This window comes from Heptranchias perlo, chromosome 21, assembly GCF_035084215.1.
Source record: "Heptranchias perlo isolate sHepPer1 chromosome 21, sHepPer1.hap1, whole genome shotgun sequence".
NCBI classification, from domain to species: Eukaryota; Metazoa; Chordata; class Chondrichthyes; order Hexanchiformes; family Hexanchidae; genus Heptranchias; species Heptranchias perlo.
In genome coordinates, this window is record NC_090345.1 from 37,740,729 (window position 1) to 37,753,514 (window position 12,786).

Below are 12,786 nucleotides of genomic sequence, written 5' to 3' on the forward strand. Positions count from 1 at the left end.
CCATTGGCTTTGTTGCAGTCAAGCTCGATTACACTGGTTGATTGCACTGATTCGTGGGAGGTTTTACATTCAGGCTTTTGTTGATTAGTTTGTGCAGAAACTTGGGTACAATTTCAACTCGGCCAGGTGGGTGCCCTCCAGGCCACTGTTCTTTTTAAAATTTGAATTAGAAATTCACTGTTTAAAATTTTACTTTTAGTCTGTGTGCCTTTGCTTTCCTCGGTTACAATTCAATTCGGGCACGCTCCAGCTATTTTTTCTTTCGCCCGTTGCAAAGATGAGCTTTTGCAACCAGCGTGAAATCAGAATATCTCTCCGGGTCCTTCATTATTTGGATAAGAAGTTAAACCAGGGCCCCGTTGGCCCTCTCATGGATCTCAAATTCCATGCTGACACTCCAGTGCAGTACTGAGGGAGTGCTGTCGGAGGTACTGTTTTTCAATCGGGAAGTCAAATCGAGGCCCCGTCTGCCCTCTCAGGTGAACGTAAAATATCCCACGGCACTATTTCGAAGAAGGGCGGGGGAGTTCTCCCCGGTGTCCTGGCCAATATTTATCCCTCAACTATCATCACTAAAACAGACTATCTGGTCATTATCTCATTGCTGTTTGTGGGACCTTGATGTGTATAAATTTAACTGCCATGTTCCCCTACGTTACAACAGTGATTATACTTCAGAAGTATTTAATTTGTTGTAAAGCGCTTTGGAATGTCCCGAAGTCATGAAAGGAACTATATAAATACAAGTTCTTTCCTTCATTACTCAGTATTTAGAATCAGATTTGAATTGGTAATGAAGCTGTATAAGAGAGGACTCTGCCAGCAGTCAACCAAGTCATAGGAACATAGGAATTGCTAGATGAAGACCAAAGTCCATCTAGTGTGCCATTTACCATCCTGATGATACAATGATAATGGAATTGTTGACTAATCATAGCAAGCAATCTCTATCAATTAGTCTACAACAGACCCAGTCATAAGGTGAAGAAAACCCTTGGTGTTGGGGAGCTTTGGGACTACAGGTCTAAAGTTACCTTTTTACACCCAAGTGTGCTACACTTACCACTAGTCATGTCTCAAATTACTCATATACTGCATCCCAATGTGTTATTTTGAGGGCAGGAATTTAAAGCACAAAGTGGTCAGAAAATAATCAACTAAAGGAGCTGGTGATTTTTTTTTTTCCTCTGGACCCCACCTGAACATTTCCTGCAGGAATCTCGAGGGCAATTAGGGATGGGCAATAAATGCCGGCCTTGCCAGCGACGCCCACATCCCGTGAACGAATTTAAAAAAAAATAAAGAGTTGCAGAAATAATCTTCCCAACCAGTGATGTGAAGACATCACCAGCGAAGGGGAATCACAGCTCAAGAACTTTTAATGCTTGATTTCTAATCCAAGCGTTACATTAATTTAACATTGAAGGATTAGCAAATCTATTTAATTTGACAGCTCTTTACAATGTTAATTAATCAGTGTTTGTGCCCTAAGGAGTAAATTGAGTTTAGCCATGCTCAAACGAATGGATAATATATGCAAATTACTGATACTATGTGGGTTCAATGGAAAAGTCACTGGGAAATAAAACGCCTTTTGGTAATGATATTGATTCCTACTCAACATTTCAGGAAAAAAAACTTATTCAATTGTGAAAGATGTAAATATTTTCTAATTTAAGAGTACCACTATCGTTAATATGGGTCTTCCCATTGTAGAATCCACTCACCCCATTGATTTCAGTGGGGGGGGGGGGAGTTTCTATAAAGGGTGGGCGATCTGCTCTGATTCAGGGAAAATGTAACTTTTCTTTTAGCAATTTCAAGCTGTTAAATAAAAATTCTGAGCTAAAGAAGTTAAGAGATTATTTTTTTTTGTGCTGCTAAGAGAGACTAATGTTAGCCAGGACCAGAAGAGGATTTGTATGAGATGCTTTGATGCTGAGCTCAGACACTGTGGCTGGAATCAGTCAGTCAAGCCCAGACCATGATAAATGACATCTGTTAAAAGCCTTGATCATTGAAGACTCGATGGTGGAAAATCGATGGTGCAATGACATCAGCCGGAGCTATTAAGTTACCATGGGAGAAGCAGAAAAATATCTTGGTCCTGATTTTGCTGGAGCAGGGCATCTCGGAGCATGCTCCATTAGTTAGATCTGTTCGTGCATGTTTAGGTTTTTAAATTTTTTGCCCATAAAGATGCTGAATGTGCTAACTGATAATGGTGTAGCGAGGGTAACAGGACCTTGGTGAAGAACGGGACAAACAGTGTATCTCCTTAACTAATGAGATTTAAGGACCGAGAAGGACTGAGAAGAGGGGTGAATTAGAGTAGGTGATTCAATGTCAAATCAGGTACAGAAAGAGAAATTGAGAGAGAGAAAAAAAAGAGGACAGAAAGGAAAAGAAAGAAAAAAATGTTAAATTTAAAATTTGACACTTAAAAACTCTTAAAACAATTCACATTTCAGGAATGAAACTCCACACTTATAATTCAAAAGCAAAATACTGCGGATGCTGGAAATTAGAAAGCAATTTACACTTTCTACCAGCAGGGGGAGCCCCAATCTCTTACAGGCAGGCTGTCTCATAAACATCTCTTAAAGGTAGCTGGTACCTGTTATCTGCTAAAAATAAGTCTGTGTTTGCACGGAGTCTGAACGGAGATCAGACATCGCACATGCAAAACAAAGATGCAGCTCCCGTCCCTATGTTTACAAACAGATGAGTTATGTTAAAACATTGAATAAAGGTTGCACACAACTGAATCCCACACCCTCCAACCGCATGCCAGACCTCACCAATCTGCCGATCTGAGTTGGTACCAGGCCTGTGAGAGTGCATGCACCGAGGTTCTCTGCTGATGCACTAGAGACCTTGGTGCAAGAGGTGGACAGAAGGAGGGACATCCTGTATCCGCAGGGGAGGGGGGACAGCAAGAGACCCTCCAGACATATACCCAAAAGGCAGTAAGAGGCTGCAGGGGACGAAGTCAATGCCAGGCGCACAGCATCATGAACATGGATGCAGTACAGGAAGAAGTTCAATGCTTTGACATGAGTGGTCAAGGTGAGTGAGGTCAACTATCAAGTGGCCTCTCCTACCATCTGCACCACACACTACACCCCCATCCCCCACATACCAATAAACTCTTCCATCAGTACTCAACTCTTCCAATCAGATGCTTCTTCTCACCCTTACACATTACCACTGTTGCAAGCAGCACACCCACAACTCACTGGCCACACATACTGGCAGCTATTCAACCATGACAGGCACATTACCCAGACACACGTCCCACTTTCTTGCAGGGGAAGGTGGTGCATGTCAGGAGGCAGCGAGTGGCAGTGGCATTTAGCCCCTCGAGCCTGTTCCGCCATTCAATGAGATTACGGTGGACCTGTGACCTAACTCCATATACCCACCTTAGCCCCATATCCCTTAATACCCTTTGTTCACAGAAATCTATCAATCTCAGATTTAGAATTCACAGTTGAGCTAGTATCAACTGTCGTTTGCGGAAGACCGTTCCAAACTTCTCCCTCCCTTTGCGAGTAGAAGCATTTCCTAACTTCATTCCTGCACGTCCTGGCTCTAAATGTTAGGCTATGTCCCTGCGTCCTAGTATTCAAGTATAGGAGACCTCCAAAAGCATTTACAAATGTCTCAGCAGCCAGAAACAATAATCCAGCAACTAACATGTAAATCCTGCATGGTCCCTTTAAATAGCGCTGTTGGGGGTCCTCCAGGCACTCTAAGACATGTTCAGATGATCGGGGTTAAGACTGTGTGTTGAGTTGAGCATTAAGTCCCAAAATGGTGTCTATCACTTTAAATTAGCGTTGCACACTGATTGTATCCATTTCCTCCTTACTTTACATGCTTCCGGTGTTCGGTATTTGCGCCTGCAATAACTCCTATACCAAGATGGTGTCCAGTGCACGTCACGCTGTAAACGTGCGTGCGCAGCCAAGACGCCATCTTGGATGTTGGAAAGGCCATGTAGCGCCAAAACAACGGGTGCTGCATGGCCCAATTTAGCGTCCATGGCTTCAGGTCGAAGACCTTTTGTCAGAAACGGAAGATGTAAAGAGTTAAAGTTTTTAAGCAAGTACAGAGCCAGTGAAAGGGGGGAAGGGAGGGGACGAAAGAACAAAAGGGAAGGTCTGTGATAGGGTAGAGAGCAAGAGTGATTAAATGACAAAAGGAATGATGATGAAAGGCAAGGAGGGTGGTAATGGAACAGGTTAAGAAAGAAAAGATCAGTCTAGATTAGCTGTAAATGGCAACAACGGAATCATTACCAGCACTTGCTGTTCAAAAAAATGGGAGCAGTGGTTACGATCTTAAGTTATTGAAATCAATGTTGAGTCCGGAAGGTTGTAAAGTACCTAAACAAAAGATGAGGTGCTGTTCCTCGAGCTTACATTGAGCTTCGTTGGAACAATGTAAGAGGCCGAGGTCAGAGTGGGAAGGGGAATTAAAATGGCAAACAACCGGAAGGTCAGAGTCATGCTTGCAGACAGAACAGAGGTGTTCAGCAAAGTGATCACCCAATCTGCATTTGGTCTCCCCACTGTAGAGGAGACTGCATTGTGAACAGCGAATACAGGATACTAAATTGAAAAAAGTACAAGTAAATCGCTGTTTCACCTGGAAGGAGTGTTTGGGCCCTGGACGGTGGGAAGGGAGCAGCTGAAGGGGCAGGTGTTGCATCTCCTGCACTCGCATGGGAAGGTGCTGTGGGGAGGAGAGCAGGTGTTGGGGGTGATGGAAGAGTGGACCAGGGTGTCATGGAGAGGGCGGTCCCTTTGGAATGCTGATAGGGGAGGGGAAGATGTGTTTGGTGGTGGCACCGTGCTGGAGGTAGATCATAACCACTGCTCCCATTTTTTCGAACAGCAAGTGCTGGTAATGGTTCTACTTTTGCCATTCACAGCTAATCTAGACCGACCTTTTGTTTCTTAACTTATCCCATTACCATCTACTTTGCCTTGCACCATCATTCTTTCATCATTTAATCACTCTTGCCCTCTACTCTATCACAGAGTTCTTTCCTCCCCTCCCCTCCCCTCTCCTCCCCTCCCTCCTTTCCCTGGCTCTGTACTTGCTTAAAAACTTTAACTCTTTAACATCCTCCAGAACTGACGAAAGGTCTTCGACCTGAAACGTTAACTCTGTTTCTTTCTCCATAGATGCTGCCTGACTTACTGAGCTTCTCCAGCATTTTCTGCTTTTATTCCACACTTATAATTGTTTACTTTTTGCACAAGTGAGGTTGTTTGGCAGGTCATTAACAATTATCACATCGTTATAAGGGTACTTACCCTGATATTTACTAGAATTAACTTTCTGTGGCGAGTTTAATGGGCAATTAATGTGCAAATGCAGGAACTTCATGAAAGTCACAGGGTGGTTAAGTGCGAGATGCTAATGGTGGAGCGGCACAAATTGGCCAGAAACTCGTGGCGATTTGCAATTTCTGGGGTACCTCGTCCTTGTTACGTTGCTAGTCGATTTGAGCATTAATATCGGAGTGCATTGTTCACACACCATTATTTGTTCAGCAAAATCTGCCTCCAAGTAAATAACTGAGAAAAATATTTCAAGAGGGAGAAGGAAGGAAGGAATAAAGTGCTTGGATCTTTGAATAAATACTGTGTGTTGGGTTTATATAGAATGTTGTCATATACCCCCATTGTCCTTATGTGGAGGATATTGTCATACATCCTTCACCTCTAATACAAGTTTGAGGATTAGGAAACACTGAATCGTCTAATTAATACTCTTTGTTAAATCAAGTCAATGACAGAATAAAACAAAATTCCTTACATACGGTGCATATGAGATCAACATCGATTATAACCCACATGCAAAAGACTCTTCATCAGGAGGTCTTGACTGCTTACACCAGCCTTAACCAGACTAGATTGAAGTTCCCCCGGAGTTCCAGTGTGTTGTATCTTTTTTAGGTTTCATTACATAGTGGGTGCCACATGTCATCACATTCTGTGTGTATGCTGTTGACTCGTAAGCTTGTTTAGTGGTAAAGTTAGCAACTACCATTTGTTGTGCAGGCCTTTGATATCTTCGGTTATTTATTACATTCGGGACATTCCACACACGAGCGCTCGTTAGTTCTCTGTAGCATTCGAAGTCTTATCTCTTCCCAATGCATCCATAACTCAAAAGCAAAATACTGCGGATGCTGGAAATCTGAAATAAAAACAGAAAATGCTGGAAATACAGAGCAAGTCAGGCAGCATCTGTGGAGAGAGAAACAGTTAACTTTTCAGGTCGGTGAACTTTCATCTGAACTCTATACTATATTTCTTATCTCTTCTCAAGGGTAGTTAATGAGGTAATCATCTCCTATATTCCAGGCCTGACCTTGTATAGCTATTGATGAATGAGTCTTTGATATGCGGATATATATTTTAAAAGCTTACTTTGGTTATTCTACCTGATGCATGTATTCTTACACTGTAAACCGCTGAAAGTTAGGAGAAAGAATGCATTGTATAATGTAAATAACTGGGAAGAGGGTTGGGGGAGGGAAAAGCAAAGTTAGTTGCATCTTAAGATGAGAAAAATGGCTGATCAATCCATTTTTAGATGGTTTTGAAGAACGGAGAAAGGAATGTTGGCCAGAACATTATAAGAATGTTTAATGCCCTCTTGAACCATTGGAAAAGCAGATGAGACATGAGAATGCTATTGCGGTTGGAATTGAAACAGATTGTTGAGACAGAGTAGAAAGAGCTTTGCCCTGCATCTAGCCCGTTGTTGGAAAAATGGTTCAGGGTTTATATTTGCGTCTGTGGCTTTTTAATTTGACTCTGAATCATCCTACAAAAACTGAATCAAATGATAAGACTCAAAGACCATTGAGCCATCAGTAGTAATGCAGTTCAGTACTGCTCACCATTCACTTCTTGACTTAGCTCCAGGCTATCAAGAACTGAAAGGACATGGGGATGGGCTGTTAACCATCTCCGGCCAGCTGTTTTGGCCAGAGTGTAAACAGATTGTGCAAGGCTTTCATATTCAATTTATTTTAATCAGACGGAAAAGGATTAGGAACGAAATCTCATTCTTTTCAAAAAGACTCGCACTGTGTGCATAGCCTGCTGATAAATAGTGGGCATAAAAGGTTGGCGATGTCCAGGACTGGTCCAAGAAATTATTTCTTAAAGGAAAATTGGGGTATTTTTGGTTGCCACAACAACAATGGCTAAAGTGGGTATTGAATAGTGTTCCTCTGCTTTCGGCTTTCTTAGAAGTGAAAGAAGGGATTCAAGGGAGGTAGGTGTATTTACACAGAGGCAAACTATTGACAACTGTCATTACCTATGCAGATATGGTTACAGAATAAGGCACACCTGTTTGGGAGTGTCTGAAGAGAGCCGACTTCACCTGCTAAGGTTCACCAAGGAGGCAGTGACAGAGCTGTCATCAGCTACAATTTGAGCTGCAGATAACCACCTCAGGGATGGGACTGCCAGTGGCAGGTAAGGTCACAACCATTATGCTTGAAGCTCCTCTCCAACCTGCCACAGCTTCCATTAGCAACATCAGCTTTATTTGCCAAGGCAAACAGTATCACCATGAGAGGACATTGCGGTTTCTTTTTATGACTGAATTGCTCCAAAGTCAGGATGGAATCAGTATAACTATCAATGCCCCTAGACACAATGTTGTGGCATTCATGAATCACAAGGGATTCCACTCCATTGATGTCTAGACGGTCAGTGACCAGCAGGACATTATCATGCAGGTTAGTGTCCACTTCCCAGTCAGCAGTGAATTCTTTTATTTTAAGGCAATCCCCTGTACTTGGTTTATTTGAAGGAGAAGACAGATGTTAGGATGGCTTCTAGGAGACAAAGACTACTCCTCTGGCTCATGACCCCTTTCGGGAGTCACAAACAGAAGCTGAGAACACAGATACAATGAGATCCATGCATCAACCAGGATAGCACCTTGAAGAAGCACTTCAGACGCCTGGATGGATCAAGGAAGTACAGCCCTGTTAGGATCTCCATGTGAAGTCTGCTGCATGCTCCACACCTTGGCCAGCCAAGGAGGCCTTATCATGGAGGACGTACAGGAGGGGACCCATCCATAGGCAAGGCCAGGTCAGGACTGTGACACTGACTCAGAATTACAGCCTGCAAGAGTATATGCTGGACTCTTGTAGACGGTACATTCACTTAATTGCCAAAATTTTCATGGAACTGATACCCACACGCACATGTGATCGTGCTGCCTCCCCATCCTCCCTGCATGATTGCACACCATCTGTTCTTCCTTTTTCAATGTCTTTCCTTCAAATATGACTATTTTGTAAAATATAAAATAGCACAGGTTGACCTAGGTGCCTCGGAGAAAGAGAAGACTAATTTACATGGTGGGGCCTTGAGTTTCTTTGAAGAAGAAAGATTGTAAATAACTTAGAGTAAGTTTGATTTTGTTCTGTAATTGCCAGGGATTCCAAAAATCTGTGCCACGCCCATAAAATGGAGTCAGATTACTTGCGGTCATAAATCTTTTTGCTGTGGTTTGTATGGCTAGTTGATCGCTGAAGCAATTTTCTGACTGGTCAATACTAGTTGATTGCTGCTGGAATTGTTCACAGGCAGAATGTTCAGGTTTATAATAACCTGTCTGCAGAAACTGGGGTCTGCCTGGTCTCAAATGGTTTGGTTCCATTGTAGGAGGTGCACTGATCAACAAAACTTGATTTCAGCTCTTTTGAACGCAATTGCCATTTAAAACTAGATTCAATGTTACTCTGCTCTACATGGCTTGTATCTGTTAAATCGATTTACATTTTGTTTACATGCGATTAGTGCAGATGATCATGCAGTGATTGTTTTTTATAGTATGGTATAATGTGACAGTGGTAATGAGGCATTGCACTGCAGTATGTCACTACTGTACTGGAGTTTGCTACCTGTTTCTCCTGGGTGGTGGTGGGGGGGAAAGGACTATGTGCTGGAATGGACTAAAATGATTGACTTACTTCTGGACTGAGTGGGAATTCAATGTGGGGAAATTGCAACACAAAGCTACAGGGAACACATCTTTACAGGCTGTGCACAGGGACTGCTGTGGGGAATTAGTTGGACTGGGCTGATATGCTAACTTCTCTGGCTAATGAAGGCATGGTAGCAAGGCTCTGTGGAAAGCCCAGGGACTTCGGTATGGGTGCATCAGATACTGCGGGCGATCCACTGCAGCCCTCCCCATCTCCAGACATCCAGACCTCATCTTGCCACTGGATTCCGATGTGGGGGGAGGAGGCAGAGAGAGTGAGGTAAACTCTGCGTGAATTTCCCTCACTTTAATCAACCTCATGCGCAAGTGCCACTGGGACGGTGAATGTTGAGCTAACTTTTGGGGAAGTGATGTTGAAAGTAAGGTTGGTCTGTTGAAAACCCAAATGTCAGCATTTTTTTCAAAAAAGATTTAAAGTATTCATTAAATGTGAGGTATAAATGTGCTTAAAGTGAACCAGAATATGTCAATTTGACTGTAAAAGTTCAAACATTTTCACGGAGAATGCTCTCAGGGGCCTTTAATATTTGCATAGCTCCTTCACGCTTTCTATCCTTATGTTTTTTCCTCCAATACAATTGAAGGAATGTTGGATTTTACCTATAATAACAACTACTACTTGCATTTATATAGTGCCTTTAATGTAGTAAAATATCCCAAGACACTTCACAGGAGCAATTATCAAACAAAATTTGACACCGAGCCACATAAGGAGGTACTAGGACAGGTGACCAAATGCTTGGTCAAAGAGGTAGGTTTTAAGGAGCATCTTAAAGGAAGAGAGAGAGGTGGAGAGGTTTAGGGAGGGAATTCCAGAGCTTAGGACCTAGGCAGCTGAAGGCACGGCCGCCAATGGTGGAGCGATTAAAATCGGGGATGCGCAAGAGGCAAGAATTGGAGGAGCGCAGAGATCTCAGAGGGTTGTAGGGCTGGAGGAGGTTACAGAGATAGGGAGGGGCGAGACCATGGAGGGATTTGAAAACAAGGATGAGAATTTTAAAATCGAGGTGTTCCTGGACGGGAGTCAATGCAGGTCAGCGAGCACAAGGGTGATGGGAGAACGGGACTTGGTGCGAGTTAGGATACGGGCAGCATAGTTTTGGATGAGCTCAAGTTTATGGAGGGTGGAAGTTGGGAGGCCGGCCAGGAGAGCATTGGAATTGTCTAGTCTGGAGGTAACAGGTCTGGAGGGTTTCAGCTGCAGATGAGCTGAGGCAGGGGTGGAGACGGGAGATGTTGCAGAGTTGGAAGTAGGCGGTCTTAGTAATGGAGCGGATATGGGGTCAGAAGCTCATCTCAGGGTCAAGTAAGATGCCAAGGTTGCGAATGGTCTGATTAAGCCTCAGACAGTGGCCAGGGGAAAGGATGGAGCCGGTGGCTAGGGAATAGAGTTTGCGGTGGGGACCAAAGACAATGGTTTCGGTCTTCCCAATATTTAGTTGGAGGAAATTTTTGCAAAGTCCCTATAACTATTTGTTTTCACATGTTATAGGCTCATAACCAGGGCCGGCCTTGAGTTGTCAGCTTTGTGTTTGGTCAGCTGTTGCTAGTTTTCGAGGTTAGCACATTTGACCCCTGCTGAAAGCCCTACAGCCTGCTGCCTGAACCCTCCATTCCTCTGTCCCTAGCCATCACTCTCTCCCTTCGCCCCACTATTGACAGCCGTGCCTTTAACCACCTAGGCCCCACGTTTTGGAATTCCCTCCCTAAACCCTTCCACCTCCATCTCCTCCTTTAAGGCCCTTCTCAAAACTGACCTCTCTAACCAAGCATTTGGTCACTCGTCCTAAAATCTCCTTCTTTGTCTTTGCTCAAATTTGGCTTCCAAATTCCTAGACTTCTCAAGACTACACTACTCCACTGGACTACACTGTAATACTCAGCTGCTGTAACTCCGATCTGCTATTCAATTGCACAAGTTTTAAGGTAACTCTGTCTAGTTTACAGCCCATTCCCCACCGCTGCTGTTACCTGCTGAGCTTATGACTGTCCTACTGGTCCTACTGGATTTTTGGCTTTATTTTGCTACAGTGTGATTCCTGGCCAGAAATTCACTCTGTTGGGCCGTAGTCCATTTCTCCACAGTTTCTGGATCTTATAGTGACCTCCAACTTCGCCACTGTTTCTCTGCCCCATGATCGATTCTGCACAGCTCCTGGCTCTTCATTCCCATAGAAATACCTCCAGCAGTGCGTCCTCCGATACTCTACCCTTCAAATAGCTTCTGGACTCACTCGCCCTCCACACCTGTCTCCGAATCTGGACATCAGTTCATCGATGCTCCAACCTGACTACATCAACTGTTTCCCATCACGAGATCTCTGACTTTAACCTTGGACACCCTCCAATTGTTTCCTCTCTATTCCCTGTTTATTACCAGGATATATCTATCCCAATCTTGCTATGTAACTATGCCTATGTAGCTTGAGTTTCCCTCTGTCCATTCGCGTGTGCGTTTTGGCTTCCACTCCAGACCCAAGCTCATCGCTTCTATTACCCCTTTTCTTGCCTTTTTTCTTCTTTTCTCTTTACCCCTCCTAGGCCCCTCTTTCCTGTCATCATGCCTCCTTTCATTTCACCCCTCTCGGGTACTCTGCCCTCCCAAATCCCTACCCCAACCCTTCAGCGCTCCTCAACCTTCCTACTTTCCGCCGTCTCATGCTTGACTCCCTCTTAGTTAAGCCTACAGCTTCCCTCTGTGCCTCCCCTGTCATCCACCGAAGGGCCTATCGAGGCACTTGTCGCTGGCGCCTTACGAACAGCAACCCCAACTGCCCCATCCTACTCTCTCACTGACTTTCCCGCCCAGCACGCCCGCTGGGGGCTAATCTTGCCAATCTCCTTCCCATCCCACTCACCCCTCCCAGCGCTGACCCTGTGGAATCTGTCAGCGGATCAGAATTCACCACCCCTCTCATCTCCCTCCAGAATGTCTGTTCACTTGTGAACAAGGCCCTTGCCATCCATGAGCTTATTGTGGATGATTGCATTGACATCATGGTCTTGATGGAAACCTGGCTGATGGGTGATGATACCTTCCACCTTAATGAAGCCTCCCCAGCTTGCTATATCTTCCACCACTTGCCCTGGTGGTGTGGCCCTTATCACCAAATCACACTATGATCTGTCCCCCTACTCCTCTGGCACCTTCTCTTCCTTTGAGCATCTCACCTTGTTACACCCCTCTTGCCTCTCCTTTAAAATTCTCGTTCTCTACCACCCACCCAGGTACCACGCCAAGTTTCTCACTGAGATATCTTCACTGCTTTCCTCCCTCAGCCTCTGCCCTGAGCAACATCTCATCCTCGGAGATTTCAACCTCCATCTCAACTCATCATGCTCTCTCTCCTCTGAGTTCACTGCCTTCCTATCCTCCCTTAATCTCTCCCTCCATATAAACTCCCCTACCCATATTCATGGCCACCCCCTCGACCTTGCCAGCTCACATGGCCTCGCTACTCCCATCGTGTCAATCACGGATATGGCCATCTCTGATCACTTCTTTGTATCCCTCTCCACCCACATCCCCCTTCCCCCTCCCAATCTCACTTCATGCTGTGTTCACCCCTGGAAAAAAACTGCCCAAGTCACTTACAACGGCACTTTCAAATTCCCAATTGTCTAGCCTTTGGCCCTCCATTCACCATGACATTTCTGCATGGTCACTCGTCCTGTTATGGCCCTCATCTCCATTTCCTTAAGTCCAAGGGATGCAGACTGGAACGT

At 44.5% G+C, this 12,786-nt stretch overlaps 1 protein-coding gene across 1 annotated transcript in view; it reads left to right on the plus strand.

The window, feature by feature from the left end:
• LOC137340149 (monocarboxylate transporter 12-like) overlaps nt 1–12,786 on the plus strand; it is an 80,928-nt gene that overhangs the window by 21,580 nt on the left and 46,562 nt on the right. Inside the window, 1 exon segment of the mRNA XM_068002491.1 lies at nt 7,359–7,511. The gene's annotated coding sequence lies outside the window, so the exon portion shown is untranslated.